The sequence below is a fragment of the Schistocerca piceifrons genome, chromosome 9, assembly GCF_021461385.2.
Source record: "Schistocerca piceifrons isolate TAMUIC-IGC-003096 chromosome 9, iqSchPice1.1, whole genome shotgun sequence".
NCBI classification, from domain to species: domain Eukaryota; kingdom Metazoa; phylum Arthropoda; class Insecta; order Orthoptera; family Acrididae; genus Schistocerca; species Schistocerca piceifrons.
The window spans coordinates 36,543,422-36,556,732 of NC_060146.1; positions in this window are offsets into that span (position 1 = coordinate 36,543,422).

The window sequence follows — 13,311 nt, forward strand, 5'->3', positions numbered from 1 at the left end:
GGATCTTTCAAAAGCTACTATTCTCTTTTGGTCTGAAGTGTTCATCGTACACGTCTCACTTCCTTACTGGGCTCCACTCCAACCAAATACCTTCAAAAAAGTGCTTCTCAAATCATAAATTTATATTCATCTCCGCGCGGGATAGCCGCGCGGTCTAGGGCGACTTGTCACGGTGCACCCGACTTGTTACGGTCCGCCCGGCTGGCCCGGTCTGAGGTTCGACTCATCCATTGGGCATGGCTGTGTGTGTTGTCCGTACCATAAGTTAGTTTAAATAAAGTTAGATTAAGTAGTGTGTAAGATTATGGACCGATGACCTCACCAGTTTGGTCCCATAACATCTTACCACAAATCTACAAAATCTGTATTCATCGTTAACAATTTTTTCTTTTTCGTAAGCGGTCCCATGTTATTCCCAGTCGACGTTTTACGTCTTCTCTATTTTGGCCAACGTTAGTTGTTTTCTTACCCAAAGATCAGAACTCACGTGCTACTTTTAATGACTCATTCACCAGTCTAATTTCTTCAGCAGCGCCTGATTTAATTCGACTATTCTCTGTTACCATGGTTTTCATTTCATTGATATTCATCCTATACGATCTTTTCAAGACAAATGGTTCAGATGGCTCTGAGCGCTATGGGACTTAACATCTGAGGTCATCAGTCCCCTAGAACTTAGAACAACTTAAACCTAACTAACCTAAGGACATCACACACATCCACGCCCGAGGCACGATTCGAACCTGCGACCGTAGCACTCACATGGTTTCGGACTGAAGCACCTAGAACCGCTCGGCCACAGCGGCCGGCTCTTTTCAAGACACTATCCGTTCTTCTGATATGTCTTTTTAACCATCTCGGACAGTTAAACATTTAAATTGTGTATGTGCGAATACGAACATGACTTATATAAAGAGGCCTTCCAGAAAGAATAGGCAGTCTCGGTTGCAAAATGGTTATTTATTTATTTAAGCCTTCATTGTTGAGTAATGCTTGCGAAAACATAAACAGGTGTCGAATAAACAAAACCGAAAACAAGGCAGTTGCTGGCCCTATTGAGGGATTATCACAAGGGAACAATATTCAAGTTAAAACACAAATAAGACAGTTAAAACGAAAAATGTAAAGTGTGCAGGAAATTGTAAAGAGCTCGTTATAAGAATGAATAGCTAAGTATTACGTACAAAAACTAAGAAATTATCCATTAACTCTGAGAAGAGGGCTTAGACCATTTCTTCCCAACCTGGGGTAATTACCCCTGAAGAGTAAAATGTAATTTTCTGAGGGGTGAAAACAAAAGCGCTCAGTTGTATTTCAGTCACAAAATTGAATTAGTTTTAAAAGCTCATTGCTATTATCACTGTTACGTAAGATTGTGATATTGATTACGTAAGTTACAAGAAAGTACCTTTTTGCTTGCATTGTTCTGTAACATAATGGGGTGGAGATTACAGCTTGCAAAACGAACGTATGAACAATATCTTCCTCACATAGTGCATCCACTACACACGTACTTTGTACGATGCGTCTATGACAGTGAAATTGAGACGTATGTATCACATCGAGTATGCTTAAGTATCTGATGGCAATGCCTTCCACAACTTGTAGGAGGTTCCCGCAATAGATCAGGATTTGCTACATTAGTCACTTCACAAAAATAAATTAATTGGCAGCATAACAGCCGGCTGCTGTGACCGAGCGGTTCTAGGCGCTTCAGTTCGGAACCGCGCCGCTGCTACGGTCGCAGGTTAGAATCCTGCCTCTGGCATGGATGAGTTTGATGTCCTTAGGTTAGTTAGGTTTAAGTAGTTCTAAGTTCTAGGGGACTGATGACCTCGGATGTTAAGTCCCATAGTGCTCAGAGCCAATTGAACCATTTGACAGCATAACACAACACAGACCACCACAGGGTATTGTTATTATTAGTGGCAGTAATCAGACACAAAAGATTGACAGCCTGAAGTCTTCCAGTTTCAGAAAGGCAAGCGATTTACAAATAGTAGGTCAAAGTACGAGGTGCATTCAAGTTCTAAGGCCTCCGATTTTTTTTCTAATTAACTACTCACCCCAAATCGATGAAACTGGCGTTACTTCTCGACGTAATCGCCCTGCAGACGTACACATTTTTCACAACGCTGACGCCATGATTCCATTGCAGCGGCGAAGGCTTCTTTAGGAGTTTGTTTTGACCACTGGAAAATCGCTGAGGCAATAGCAGCACGGCTGGTGAATGTGCGGCCACGGAGAGTGTCTTTCATTGTTGGAAAAAGCCAAAAGTCACTAGGAGCCAGGTCAGGTGAGTAGGGAGCATCAGGAATCACTTCAAAGTTGTTATCACGAAGAAACTGTTGCGTAACGTTAGCTCGATGTGCGGGTGCGTTGTCTTGGTGAAACAGCACACGCGCAGCCCTTCCCGGACGTTTTTGTTGCAGTGCAGGAAGGAAGTTGTTCTTCAAAACATTTTCGGAGGATGCACCTGTTACCGTAGTGCCCTTTGGAACGCAATGGCTAAGCATTACGCCCTCGCTGTCCCAGAACATGGACACCATCATTTTTCAGCACTGGTGGTTACCCGAAATGTTTTTGGTGGCGGTGAATCTGTGTGCTTCCATTAAGCTGACTGGCTCTTTGTTTCTGGATTGAAAAATGGCATCCACGTCTCATCCATTGTCACAACCGACGAAAAGAAAGTCCCATTCATGCTGTCGTTGCACGTCAACATTGCTTGGCAACATGCCACACGGGCAGCCGTGTGGTCGTCCGTCAGCATTCGTGGCACCCACCTGGATGACACTTTTCGCATTTTCAGGTCGTCATACAGGATTGTGTGCACAGGACCCACAGAAATGCCCACTCTGGAGGCGATCTGTTCAACAGTCATTCGGCGATCCCCCAAAACAATTCTCTTCACTTTCTCGATCGTGACGTCAGACCGGCTTGTGCGAGCTCGAGGTTGTTGCGGTTTGTTGTCACACGATGTTCTGCCTTCATTAAACTGTCGCACCCACGAACGCACTTTCGACACATCCATAACTCCATCACCACATGTCTCCTTCAACTGTCGATGAATTTCAGTTGGTTTCACACCACGCAAATTCAGAAAACGAATGATTGCACGCTGTTCAAGTAAGGAAAACGTCGCCATTTTAAGTATTTAAAACAGTTCTCATTCTCGTCGCTGGCGGTAAAATTCCATCTGCCGTATGGTGCTGCCATCTCTGGGACGTATTGACAATGAACGCGGCCTCATTTTAAAACAATGCGCATGTTTCTATCTCTTTCCAGTCCGGAGAAAAAAAATCGGAGGCCTTAGAACTTGAATGCACCTCGTACAGTAGACACCTTTTAATTTGGTTGATATGAACTGGGGTGCAGGGAGTAGGCGAAGCAAGTGTCTGCAAGAAGAGGACTTGTACAGAGGAAGCACGTTCTGTAACGAGGTGTCTAGTCTCAGCGGGGATGCGTAGCTTTCTTTTCTGAGATTACTTTGATCAAAGAGGTTGTTAGAAATAAACAGTAGCAGTTACTTCATTGATTCATCAGTACCAGGTTTAATAAAACATCTGGGGGGGGGGGGAGGAGGTAAGGTTCTAGTTAATATCTTATTGCACTGCGGGGAAATGGTCTCCGAAAGGTTGGGAACCACTGGCTTAGACCAAAGAAATTGTTTTTACGGATCTAATTCCGTAGTCTTGTGCTCGTGCCCTTGCGGTCTGTTCGTGATTCCAGTAGTGCGTGCACTGCGAGGGGAGAGGGCTTCGCTACCCCATACTGGTGCGGGCCCACGTTGAGCTTGTTTGCGTCGTAAGAATTTCAGGACCGCCTGCAGTGCGGTCGCTGTGGTCGGGCCGATGTATCACTTTTCCCGCGGTTGGAGCGAGCGGAAGTCGCCCGCCATCTTGTCCGAAACTCAACCCTGACTCTCGCCTCGTAATGTTTAGGAAATTCAGAAGAGTCGGCCAGAAACTCACATCCATTACTTTCCTGACAGCAGTTGCAAAAGGTTCAAATGGCTCTGAGCACTATTGGACTTAACTTCTGAGGTCATCAGTCCCCTACAACTTAGAACAACTTAAACCTAACTAACCTAAGGACATCACACACATCCATGCCCGAGGCAGGATTCGAACCTGCGACCGTAGCAGCAGCGCGGTTCCGGACTAAAGCGCCTAGACCCACTGCGGCCGGCTACAGCAGTTTCGCGTTGCATGATAATTCGCCACCGTATCCGGTGGCAATGGCGAATACTGGTTGGTTGGCGGTAGAGTCGGAAGTAGGCAGTTCGAATAGCGATCGTGACTTAGTTCTCAATGATACTATTTGGCCGGCAAGTAGAGAAGAAATGTTTGGCGTCCAGTTTCTGGACAACCTACGTAAATACGGCCGCTCCCCTCGAAGATTCGATACAGTACTTGGTATCAGGTCCGATACCTAAATAATGCAGCCTACTGCGCACAGTTTGAGTCGCAACACGACGTCCCGTGGCTGCACGAAAAGCATTTCTCAAGATGGTGGCTTTGCTGTCAGGGTTCCTCCGAGTCATAATCCGTACTTAGAAGTCATCCAACGCACTAGTAGCCCTTGGGCGGCCTGAGCGAGGCATGTCATCGACAGTTCCTGTCTCTTTGTACCTTCCCCACGTCCAAACAACATCGCTTTGCAGAATGAGATTTTCACTCTGCAGCGGAGTGTGCGCTGATATGAAACTTCCTGGCAGATTAAAACTGTGTGCACCGACCGAGTCTCGAACTCGGGACCTTTGCCTTTCGCGGGCAGGTGCTCTACCACCTGAGCTACCGAAGCACGACTCACGCCTTGTCCTCACAGCTTCACTCCGCTGCAGAGTGAAAATCTCATTCTGGAAACGTCCCCCAGGCTGTGGCTAAGCCATGTCTCCGCAATATCCTTTCTTCCAGGAGTGCTAGTCCTGAAAGGTTCGCAGGAGAGCTTCTGTAAAGTTTGGAAGGTAGGAGACGAGATACTGGCAGAAGTAAAGCTGTGAGTACCGGGCGTGAGTCGTGCTTCGGTAGCTCAGATGGTAGAGCACTTGCCCGCGAAAGGCAAAGGTCCCGAGTTCGAGTCTCGGTCGGGCACACAGTTTTAATCTGCCAGAAAGTTAACATCCGTTTGGTTCACTCCGAGACGCCTGGACACTTCTCGTGTTGATAGTCCTTCCTGGCACAAAGTAACAATGCGGACGCGATCGAAGATCGAACCGCGGTATTGACCGTCTAGGCATGGTTGAACTACAGACAACACGAGCCGTGTATCTCCTTCCTGCTGGAACGACTGGAACTGATCGGCTGTCGGATCCCCTCCGTCTAATAGGCGCTGCTCGTGCATGGTTGTTTATATCTTTGGCCGGGTTTAGTGTCATCTCTGAACAGTCAAAAGGACTGTGTCTGTGATAAAGTATCCACAGTCAACGTCTGTCTTCAGGAATTCTGGGAACCGGGATGATGCAAAACTGTTTTTGATGTGTGTAGTTCAGAATACAAGGCTAAATGTGGTAATCATGCTGCCGCCGGACATATTGTTAGTCAGTTCCCCTTATAAGAGCAGCACTGGTCTCTCTGGAACGTCGTAGATGGAATAAAGTCGTTAACACCCTTTCATATTATGTTCCGCCACTGACGTAAATCACGGCAGTGAAGTGGTGTAGTCGGTTATATTGTAGCCGGTTGTATGTAGACAGCAGAGTGCAATGTGTCGACCGTGCAGACGTCACAGAGTGGCGGCCTCGTATCACTAGCAGTCGAGATGACAGGCATCTTATCCGCATCGCTGTAACGGACCGTGCAGCTACGTCTCGATCCCTGAGTCAACAGATGGGGACGTTTGCAAGACAACAACCATCTGCACGAACAGTTCGACGACGTTTGCAGCAGCATGGACTGTCAGCTCGGAGACCATGGCTGCGGTTATCCTTGACGCTGCATCACAGACAGGAGCGCTTGCGATGGTGTACTCAACGACGAACCTGGGTGCACGAATGGCAAAACGTCATTTTTTCGGATGAATCCGGGTTCTGTTTACAGCATCGTGGTGGTCGCATCCGTGTTTGGCGACATCGCGGTGAACACACATTGGAGGCGTGTATTCGTCATCGCCATACTGGCGTATCACCCGGCGTGATGGTATGGGGTGCCATTGGTTACACGTCTAGGTCACCTCTTGTTCGCATTGACGGCACTTTGAACAGTTGACGTTACATTTCAGATGTGTTACGACCCGTGGCTCTACACTTTATTGCCCGCATCTCGTGGTCGTGCGGTAGCGTTCTCGCTTCCCATGCCCGGGTTCCCGGGTTCGATTCCTACATCTACATCTACATCTATACTCCGCGAGCCACCTTACGGTGTGTGGCGGAGGGTACTTATTGTACCACTATCTGATCCCCCCTTCCCTGTTCCATTCACGAATTGTGCGTGGGAAGAACGGCGGGGTCAGGGATTTTCTCTGCCTCGTGATGGCTGGGTGTTGTGTGCTGTCCTTAGGTTAGTTAGGTTTAAGTAGTTCTAAGTTCTAGGGGACTGATGACCATAGATGTTAAGTCCCGTAGTGCTCAGAGTCATTTGAACCATCTACACTTTATTCGATCCCTGCGAATCCCTACATTTCAGACGGATAATGCACGACCTCATGTTGCAGGTCCTGTACGGGTCTTTATGGATACAGAAAATGTACGACAGCTGCCCTGGCCTGCACATTCTCCAGATCTCTCACCAACTGAAAACGTCTGGTCAATGGTGGCCGAGCACCTGGCTCGTCACAATACGCCAGTCACTACTCTTGATGAACTATGGTATCGTGGTGAAGCTGCATGGGCAGCTGTACCTGTACACGCCCAGGCGTATTAAGGCCGTTATTACGGCCAGAGGTGGTTGTTCAGGGTACTGATTTCTCAGGATCTGTGCACCCAAATTGCGTGAAAATGTAATGACATGTGAGTTCTAGTGCAATATATTTGTCCAATGAATACCCGTCATCTGTATTTCTTCTTGGTGTAGCAATTTTAATGGCCAGTGGCGTAATTGCCACCCCAACTGGCGTATCATATCCGTTACACCCTTTCCCGTAGTTCGCGATAATACGAAACGAGTTGCCCTTCTAGGAAGATGTTCGATGTCTTCCGTCATCCCGTCTGGCAAAGATCCCACACTCCACAGCAGACGGCGGACTATGGTGACTATGGAGACTGTAGGCAGTCTCTCTGGTGGGTCTGTTTTTTTTCTGCAAATTAAACGCAGTCTTTGGTTCGCCTCCCCCACATCACCTATATGATCGTTGCAATTTATTTTAATTGTTATCCCTAGATATTTACTTGAATTGACAACCTTTAGATTTGTATGAAATGAAAACAAGCGATCGAATGGCATTCCCACAGGGAGGTCCCATCCGGGAAAATTCGGCCGCCGGGTTGGCAAGTCTTATTGCACATTGGGCGACTTGCGTGTCGATGATAATGATGAAAGTGTGATGAGGACGACGCAACACTCAATCCACGAGCGGAGAAAATCTCCAACCCGGCCGCGAATCGAACCCTGGCCCGCTGCATGGTAGGCAAGCACGTCACCACTCAGCTAAGCATATTTTTATGATTTATCATGTAACAGGAACTTAACGGGTGCCTTTTAGTACTGATGCAGATGAACTGACACTTTCCCTTACTCAGAGGCAGCTGTAACTTTTCGCACCACGAAGATATTTTATCTGAATGAGTTTGCAATTGATTATGACCTCCAGATGATTGTACGAGGCGGACAACGATAACATCATCTGCAGAAAATCTAAGATGGATGCTCAGATTGTCTCCTAAATGGTTTACATAGATTAGGAGCAAGAAAAGGCCTGTAACACTTCTTTGAGGAAAGCTAGATATCACTTCTGTTGGTACACGGTGACTTTCCGTCGGTTACTACGAACTGTAACCTTTCTGACAGGAAATTAAGAATCTAGTGGCAGTACTACGCCGATACTCAGTAGGCATGCAATTTCATTAGAAGCTTCTATATTTATTTACTTGTAAATTAATTTTTTAGAATAGATCTCTCAGCGAGCCTTATGTGATGTAACGCCTCTTCTGTTCAACGTTTCCGTCCCGCTCTTCCTCAAACGCAGGTTCTCGGAATCTTCATTATACTCAAAAAAGAAAAAGATAAAAAAATATTGTCATAATAATTTACATAAATGTCATTTAATATGTAACGGTATATTGCTGTATGTATAAAGTGGAGTAAAATGAATAAATGAATTTCAAAAAATCTGGCCTGTCTCTTCCGTTAATCCATCTTAGCGACAGACCCAGACTGACAAACAATTCTTAAGATTATTATTTTGTGAACGTCCTGTTTCATGAGTGAATTGCTCTTCCTTAGCACCGTGTCCGGTGTTAAGTCAAGCATGACAATGTCAGCTGAAATAGTGAGATATCTGCGTGAACGTGCCAAGCGAGGCTTAGCGCATAGGGAAGAATCATTAATAATTAAGATCGCACTCATCCACCTCATGAAAAATAAACACACCCCACTCTTTGGTTCAAATGGCTCTGAGCACTATGGGACTTAACTTCTGAGGTCATCAGTCCCCTAGCACTTAGAAGTACTTAAACCTAACTAACATAAGGACATCACACACATCCATGCCCTAGGCAGGATTCGAACCAGCGACTGTAGCGGTCGCGAGGTTCCAGACTGTAGCGCCTAGACCCGCTCGGCTACCCCGGCTGGCCACTCTTTGGTAACAGCCTCACTACAGTTTTTTTTTTTTTATATTTTCATGTTAACACATTCGACACATGTGGGGTCCCGCTTGTGTAACCGGAACTTCTTCACACGGGTGAACTGTGCAACTCTAGACCAACAAAGATCGAAGACAAGCTGACGGTCGCCAGGACATTAGATGTCAAATCCAGTACCTAAAAAAACTTACGATGCCCCAACGTGTGAAGTTTCGTTCCAGTCCATGTAGCGGACGAAATAATCGCGTATTATGAGTTGTAGTAATTCTAAATTGCGAAACTCACAAACGCAATATCTGAGACCTTCCTCTTCTGGTTGAAGCTCACTTTTTATCCGTGTTTTCTCCAAATTTATAATTACGGAAATAGGTTATGACTTGAGCAAAAAGAATTTTTTTTTTTTTTTAAGAACTGACGTGCTTCGATATGTTCCACCACACAGTGAGTAGGTTCGTTTCATTTTCTTTATTTACGTACTGGTATTCATGTAGCTGTCTGTGTCAGTCTGGTGTTTGGCACTATTTTCAGTTATTATTGCTTCTGTGTTGTCACGCAGATGACAAACCGATCGGTGTACTCCGAAACGCCTGCACCAGCAATGTGTCCCATCGTCACATCTCGCGCAGATCGCACCTTATCCTATTCTACAGCACGGGCAGGCGTCTTACGTCCACGTTATGTGAGGGGGCGTGGCCGCTGCAACGCGGCTCTTCAGTGCTGCATTTGCACTCACTTGTCCTCCGAAAGCACACCGGTCATTGTTTTGAAACGAGTAGCATCGCAGTGTATGTCCAGATACAAGCTATAGAGTTTTCTGTCTTACTGTTGACTCCGTTATCTACTTTAGACCCATGGTAGCCTCCGCAGGCTGGCGTAGTACGTGGAAAATTAAATCATGAAAAGACTATGGAAGGCTAGTAATTCTCAAATTATGAAATGAAGTAAAGTATCGACGTTTTTAAGCGTTTGTTTTCCGTAACTTTTCACACATTGTAATGCCACAGTTTGGACAAACGCTTCACGCAAAGAGTTGATCACCATTCAACGCGACTTCGACACATTACATGTTGTAAAAGAAAAGATAGAGCAAAGAATTTCTATCTTTCTCCGAGACAGGTGCTGGTACATATTTAGAAAAACTTAATAGAATTTTGTAATGAAGCCTTTCACGACTGGATGTTTCAGCTGCCGAGAATTCTTCCGGGTTGTATGGCCGTGGTCCATGGAACTCTTCTATCCCTGACGTTTCGTCCAAAGCTACGTTGGACATCTTCGGAGGTGCTCCAGGATGTGCTGAGTCTTGACGACTGACGATTGGGACGTCGAAGAACGGCATAAATACCGTGGAAAGTGGGCGTGGTCTGGATTTCACGTGATAGAAGAGATAAAACTTGTCGAGGATAAAATATAACTACTGGTCATGGTACGTTAAAGACAAAAATTCTCACCGAGTCTGTAGCGCCACTGTCCATATAACGCTGAGTTTCATAGCTTCTTCTTTCCTGTTAAAATTGTCCCCATGTTTATATATGTGGATGGCTTCTCTATATAGCCGTGGATAATAGTTCGTCATAGTACATAAAACTCCAGTTTCCCAAAATTTCAGTACGTGATCACCCGACTAAAGAGCATGTTCCTCCACGGCTGACTTGTCTGTTTACCCTAGTGGGCAATGACTTTCATGTTCCTTCAGCCACGTATTCACACTACTCTTTGTAGTTCCAATGTAGACCCTACCACAGTTACACGGAAGCTATGAAACTTGGTGATATATGTACAGTGGCGCTTCAGAATGGATGAGAAGTTTTTATCTTTGGCGTACTATGATCGTTAGTTATATTTTATCCTTGACAAGGTTTATCTCTGCTATCACGTGAAATCCAGACCACGCCCACTTTCCGCGGTATTTAGGCCATTCTTCGGCGTCCGACTCGTCAGTTGACAAGACTCAGCACAAACAGGAGCACCTCCGAAGATGTCCAACGTAGCTTTGGACGAAACGTCAGGGATAGAAGAGTTCCATCGACCACGTATATACAGCCCGGAAGAGTTCTCGGCAGATTAATAGGATTTACAATTTTTTTATGTTAAAACCTCAACAATGATTTAAATATATGGAAAAGAAATAACTAAGCACGAAAAAATTAATTTTTATGAGGTTTTCCTTGGAATGAAACAACATGTTACCAGTCACTTCTTAGCTCCTTGGCGCATTTCGCAGGTTTAAACCTCCATCACCAGGTGGATTTACATTTGTTAGTATGACGTATGTGTGTGTCGTGTTACGAGTTTTGGAGGGGCTTGTGGCACTGTCTCCAGTGGTCCCAGGTTCCTCTCACTGTCGTAACACATGGCATGTAGACTGTTATATTTTGCAAAAATAGGAGTAAGCTATAGGTAAAGACGGGTAACATACAGTATGTACAAGAACTAACAGGGAACAATGACAGTGTAAGACAAAAAACGAAGTGCTCGTATTAGAAAGTGTGTAAGACAGGGATGTATTTTTTGGCCCTACTTTTCAATCTGTACGTCGAAGAAACAATGAAGGAAATAAAAGAAAGGTTCAGGAGTGGAATTAAAATTCAGGGTGAAATAATATCTATGTTAAGATTGGCTGATGACATTGTTATCTTCAGTGAAGGTGAAGAAGAGTTACGGGTACCTGTGTGTTGAATGGGTCGAACCCTCTCAAGCGTAAAAAATATGGGTTGAGAGTACATCAGAAAAATAGAAAAGTAATGAGAAGTAGCAGAAATGAGAACAGCGTGAAATTTAAAATCAAAATTGATGGTCACGAAGTAGACGAACGGACGGAATTCTACTGCTTTGGAAGTAAAATGACAGGCGAAGCAAGGAAGGCATGAAGAGCAGACTAGCACAGGCAAAGAGGAGTCTTAAACATCAAACACAGGCCTTAATTTGAGGTATAAATTTTTGACAGTGTAGTGCAACACTGTATGTGAGTGAATCATGGACTGTTGGAATACTGGAAAAGAAGAAAACCGAAGCGGTTCAGATGTGATGCTAGAAAAAAAATGTTGAACATAAAGGTGGACTGAGAAGATACGGAATGAGGAGGTTCCACGCAGAATCGCCAAAGAAAGGAACGTACGGAACACACTGGCAAGAAGAAGGGATAGGATGATACTGCGTGTGTTCAAGCATCAGGGAAATAGCCTCCATGATACGAGAGGCAGCTGCAGAAGTTAAAAACTGTAGGGGCAGAGAGAGAGCTTCGACCGTCCAGCAACTAATGAGGAGGTAGGGTGCCGAATGAAGAGATCATCGCAGGAGAAGATTGATCAGAAAAAATGATGGTAACGATGGTAGAATGAAATATTTTAGCACTTATCTGATTACGGCATCAGTAGTCCAGGGGCTGCAATAATATATTCTAACATTCCTTTCAGGTCCAGGTTTTAAATTTTTACAACTGGGATACAGTTTTAGTTTTTATAACCTCACAATATATTCCGTTGAACTTCATCTAAGCTCTTGCGAATTTAACCAATGTGTCACATCCAAAATTTTCACTAATATCAAACTTCATTCTCAAGAATTTTTTATTGTTACAGTTCTTAACAGTCTGAGTTAAATACGTCAGTCTTCTCTAACAACAGATAACCAGCTACAAATACACACATCACGTTGGTTCAGAGAGTTCCGGAACATCTACAGAAAACTCGAATAGAGATCAACATTAACATCATTTCCGCTCTTTTTATTGCTCATGAAAACCACACATTGCATGTTGTACCACCATACAGCGAGACCTTCAGAAGTGGTGGTCCACATTTCTGTACACACCGGTACCTCTAATACCCAGTAGCACGTCCTGTTGCGTGCCTGTATTCCTCGTGGCATACTATCCACAAGTTCATGAAGGCACTGTTGGTCCAGGTTGTCCCACTCCTCAACCCCAATTCGGCGTAGATCCTTCAAAAATGGTTCAAATGGCTCTGAGCACTATGGGACTTAACTTCTGAGGTCATCAGTCCCCTAGAACTTAGAACTACTTAAACCTAACTAACCTAAGGACATCACACACATCCATGCCCGAGGCAGGATTCGAACCTGCGACCGTAGCCGTCGCGCGGTTCCAGACTGTAGCGGCTAGAACCGCTCGGCCACCGCGGCCGGCGTAGGTCCTTCAGAGTGGTTGGTGGTCACGTCGTCCATAAACAGCCCTTTTCAATTTATACCAGGCATGTGCGATAGGGTTCATGTCTTGAGAACATGCTGGCCACTCTAGTCGAGCGATGTCGTTATCGTGAAGGAACTCATTCACAAGATGTGCACGATGTGGGCGCGAATCGTCGCCCATGAAGGACGAATGCCTCGCCAATATGCTGCCGGTATGATTGCACTATCGGTCGGAGAATGGCATTCAGGTATCTTACAGCCGTTACGGCGCCTTCCATGACCACCAGCGGCGTACTTTGGCCCCACATAGTGCCACCCTAAAACTTCAGAGAACCTCCACCCTACTGCACTCGCTAGACAGTGTGTCTAAGGCGTTCAGTCTGATCGTGTTGCCTCCGATGATTGTCTGATTGAAGGCATATGCG